We start from the raw sequence: 5,406 nt of genomic DNA on the forward strand, positions 1-5,406 counted from the left end.
ATCAGAAATTTTCTTCTTTAATATGGATCGACGATCTATCGTATCTAGCTATTACGCATCAACACTACTCCGTCTTTTCCTTGCTTTTATAACATATTGTTATGAAATGTACAGTCGCGGCAAGATAGCTTCCCCGCAAAGCAGTTTGAGGGTTGCCATAAAATGGCAAGGGAAGTCAAGGTTGCTATATTTGGCGAGAAATCGGCCATTTCGCGACGAAATTGACGATATGCCATGGACGAATGGAGAACCTGTTCTGCAACGAATTCTTACCGGTTTAGCCCAGAATGTTATCGAACACCAGCCAAAAGCTATATAAACCCTGCTGGTACGCGGAGAGTTAGTCAGTATCGAGTTGGTGTCTCGTCTAGCGAGTCAATCTCTGCGGAGTCGATCGAGTTGACAGCCGGGCAGCGAGTGCCGAGTGGGTGGTCGAGTGCACTGAAAGAATCTTTAGTGTATCGCGGTTAGTGCATCGTCGAAAGAGCGTGCTGAGCTCCGGGAACGACTGAACCGAAGAGTCGGAGCCGTGCTCTGTGTGTCGCCGAGTGCATCGCGAGCTGTAGCGTGGAGATCCGAGAACGACCGAGCAGAGTCGGGAGCTGTACTCTGGTGCTTTGCAGTGAAGCTGTCTCCACCGTTATTGCCTGACAGTGTTAAGGCTGTGTAACTGATTGTTCCAGCGTGTTTACAGTAGTTCATCGACGACTGTAAAACGTGTTTTGGAGCTGTCCTGACAAATAAAGTGTGTTTCGATACTTCATCAAGTATCGTCGTTATTCACTCCAAATCTACGAACCCCGTACGAACGTGAAGGAAGAGAATAACCTAACAACTGGTGTCAGAAGTAAGAAAAAAAAACGCAACAACTGGTGTCAGAAGTGGAATTTGAGGGTGAACACCAGTGACAAGACCAATGGAAGATTTATTAAGACAGCTCGTGACTGCCTTTGCTGAATTCCAAGAAAAGATGGAAGCCGGGCAGGAGAAGTTGAAACCCGGATATGATGAGATAAAAGCCGGATATGATGAAATAAAAGCTAGATATGATGAGATAAAAGCTAGATATAAAGAGATAAAAGCTGGATGTAAAGAGATGACAGCTGAGATCAAAGCCGAACTAGAAGAGAAGAAAGGCCGACGAGAAGAGATAAATGGCGGCCAACAAAAAATGTACGAGAGCAATTCCAACAGCTGAAAGTGGAGCTTACAGAAGAAACTGGAGGCATAAAAGACGATGTGGAAATGAGAGAAGTGGCATCTGAAGAATCAAAGGATGAAGAAAAGAAGGAAGTAGCTAATGAATTGTCTGAGAAAGATGAAGAAATTAAGGATGAAACATCTAACGGGATTAAAGAAAAAGAACGAAAACACGAAGAAATAAAAGACAGGAAAGAAGCTTTTGATTCTCAAGTGCCTGAAGTGGAAGAAAATGAAAATGCGACTGTTAAGTTCGTCAAAACTGATAGTGAAGTTACGAAGTCGAAGGCAGCAGGTGTTGAACCATCTGAAAGTGCATGTGATGCAGAGATGGAAGAAGCCTGATGTGCAGCTTAAGCAGTGCGCTCCAGTACTGCAAGAAAATTCACCCACTTCGCAAACTGGGTGTGCGTCTCATAGTGCAGATTTTGTAGACAAGGACTTGATTCTAAAGCCGGATACTTCTGCTCGTAAAGGATCGGATTCTATTCCCGACCCTGGTGCAAACATCGGAACCGGTTCCCAGGAAATGAAGGTGAATAGGCATGTACCAGCGGCTGAAAATACCGAGGTGAACTGTATACATGATGGGAATGAACTACAGAGTAATAAACAAACTGTTTCAGATCTTCCTGTGGATGAAAAGTCTGAAAGGACTGAATCTTCATACTGTGACATGCAAAACAGAAATGCATCTGAGAACTGCAGTGGAAAATTATTTGACCCGGGTATATTTTAAATAGACTGAGGCTGCAATTCATTCTGAACTTTAATGAATATAATTTAAAATTGTTATGTGTTTAATTTGGGTATATAACTTGTACATAGTGTAAATATTTGTTTCCTTAGTTATGTTGTTTGTTTTATTACATTTTGTTTGTATCGAATTATGCTTTTGACCAAGGGTTATACTGCCCGGGATGTGCAGTCCTTGGGAAGAGGCAGTGTTAGGAAATGTACAGGCGTGGTGAGATAGCTTCCCCGTAAAGCAGTTTGAAAGTTGCCATAAAATGGCAAAGGAAGGCAAAGTTGTCACATTTGGCGACGAAATTGACGATATGCTATGGACGAATGGAGAACCTGTTCTGCAACGAATTCTTACCGGTTTAGCCCAGAATGTTCTCGAACACCAGCCAGCGGAGTCGATCGAGTTGACAGCCGGGCAGCGAGTGCCGAGTGGGTCGTCGAGTTCACCGAAGCAGTCTCTTAGTGTATCGCGGTTAGTGCATCGTCGAAAGAGCGTGCTGAGCTCCGGGAACAACCGAAGAGTCGGAGCTCGGTGCCGTGCTCTGTGTGTCGTCGAGTGCATCGCGAGTTGTAGCGTGGAGAGTCTCGAGAGTACGTGGAGATCCGAGAACGACCGAGCAGAGTCGGGAGCTGTACTCTGGTGCTTTGCAGTGAAACTGTCTCCACCGTTATTGCCTGATACCGTGAAGGCTGTGTAACTGCTTGTTCCAGCGTGTTTATAGTAGTTCATCAACGACTGTAAAACGTGTTTTGGAGCTGTCCTGACAAATAAAGTGTGTTTCGATACTTCATCAAGTATCGTCGTTATTCACTCCAAATCTACGAACCCCGTACGAACGGGAAAGAAGAGAATAACCTAACAACTGGTGTTAGAAAAGGGAAAAAACGCAACAATATATATATATATATAATTGAAAAAGAAAATGTAAAGCGAACTGGTATATCAGTAATTTTGTAGAAGATGACTCCAATTATTTCTTAGACATAGCCGAGATATTTTAGAGATATGAAGCTCGCATACAAATAGGATGCGTAGAATGAATAGGATTTAGAAAACCATAAATAACTGTATATTTACCGCATAACTTTAATTTCTTCATGAATAATTTCTTAGGGCACATATTCTTTTTTTAACATCACTATGAGTGTGACAAACACCCCACAAATTTATATACACTTTTCGCATTTCTGGACAACAGATGATACAACAAAGTAATGACACGCGTTAGCAAGGCAAGTCAGATTAGGAAAGTGGGTATGCATTTTGGCAAAGGGTTTTGTATGTGAGTCGAATCCATTCATTTCAGAACGGCGACTGGGCAAGATCTTGCGCCAATGCTGATGACATAGTGGCTTATTAGTTTTTAAGGTGATTAAGTTTAGATATCAGGAAACGGGCATTGTTAAATTAAAGCTCGTAATTTTGAGTTTTATATTTTATATATTTTTTAATATGTACACTGCTAAAAAAAATGGGACAGTGCTATATCTCCCGTTCTACTGGGCCGATTGACAAAATTCAAACTGCGTTTTTCATGTCTTGAAAGCGCGACTCAGGATATATATTAGATTTATATAGCACTATTCTAACATAGGTATTTTGACACAAAATCGGACTTTTTCTGAAATAACATACCAATTTTTTTCCATATTTCGATTCTACGACTCAAATTATGCCAGAGTACCACGTTTTGTAAAAATCGTGCGAGTACTTTTTAAAATATTAGCTCTCAAAAGTTTAGCTCCTCAATGTTAATTGAATTTCGCAAATATTTATTAATATCTCTTTTTTAAACTTTTATTATTTTTCCTTTCACATTTCGAAATTTAGGTTCGTTCCAAATAAAATTTACCCATTTTTTGTGTTTTATTTTTTAAATTTCTATTTTTAAATAATTTTTATAAATTTTTCGAATTTTTTTTTTTTTTTTTTTTTTTTTTTTTTGAGCGATAATAACGCCGAATGTGGTTTATGGAGTTTTGTTACAGTAAATTGCGACAGCTATTTTTAACCTTAAATTTCGAGTACAATTTTACGGAGAATTAATTATATGAATTTTTTCCCTCAATGATGCGTAATAAATATTTATTAATACTATATGAAAAGCTATTTTTTTAATTATAGATGATATTATTCAAATTTTAACTATTTTTTTAATTTCTCTCTTTTTTTCTTTTTTAAAAAAATTTGTATTAATATTATATTAATAAAATAATAAATAATAATAAATATTAGTAAATTTTTATCTTCGGCGTTTTATCGTCTGCTTCTTTACTTTAACTTCGTTTAAATCGAATTGTCTAAAACTGAGAACTTTCGTTTGATGTTTATTTGAATTTTACGAAAATATTTTATGACATTAACTGCATAATTTATTTCTAAACAAGCTGTTGCTTATGAAGTGGTTGAAAGAGCGGCTGATACTATGATCCATAGTTTTAAAGCACAGTATGTTTTTATATAGGAACAATAGATTTAGAATAATCATTTTTATAAAAGACACATCATGATATAAACCTACAACCCTCTAGAGACTGAATTAATGGAAGTTCAATGGTTATGTAGAAATGAACTTAATAACTGGATAAGTCACCAGGTTCTGTGGACAAGTAAGAATAATTATATAAACAACACCCATATTCTGGATTCAATTAACAACGAGGGTACGATTTTATTAAATGAATTTAAGAAATTTTTAAACATAAAAAATCAACTCATTTTTTATCCTGAAATGTATTTTTATGCGTAGCGTATTTTCATTATATCCTTAAAATTCTATGAATTCTAATCATCAGTAATATAATAAGTAATTATTACGGTTATTAATAAATCCTTCTTATAAAGTAATTGCAAATATTTCAAAAAACTTTCTGTCTGAATGCAAATATTTCTAATTTTATATTAATCAAGATTGCACACGATATTATTTATTTGAACTTCAATTCTTGCCGTCAGCTCTAGTAGAAGTTACAAATCAATTATATTTAATTAAGGAATGACCATCTAAGTTTAGAAACAGCGTACCGTAACAGCAATTCAATTATTGGCGCCGTATTTTTCATGTTACTCCCGATAGCCAAAGCTGCATGATTTTTAATGAGTATTCGGGTTTTGCTAGTAACTTCACTTGGATATCGCTCTTAAACTAGGTTAGTTGGTTATTTGAACATTGAAAGAACATGGGAGCTATTTGATTAAGATGCTTTCATAGAGAACCTTTGTAAAGAGAACCTAAAAAACTACGAAAACCAACCATATTAGACTTCTCAACAAACATTTAGTATTTAAAAATCTCCAAATGCTAGGCAACTGGTGAGGCTCCAGTCCAATCTCCAATTTAATATTTTATTTGTAAATATTTAAAATATTGTTGTATTCTTAGACACAAAAAGCAGAATTTAAGTTTTGTTAACTCGTTAATAAACTACCAAGCCGTAGTGCAAATGAATATTCAATTT

Source organism: Stegodyphus dumicola, chromosome 4, assembly GCF_044657685.1.
Source record: "Stegodyphus dumicola isolate Sdum_Otavi_A_Nest chromosome 4, ASM4465768v1".
In the NCBI taxonomy this organism is placed as follows: Eukaryota; Metazoa; Arthropoda; class Arachnida; order Araneae; family Eresidae; genus Stegodyphus; species Stegodyphus dumicola.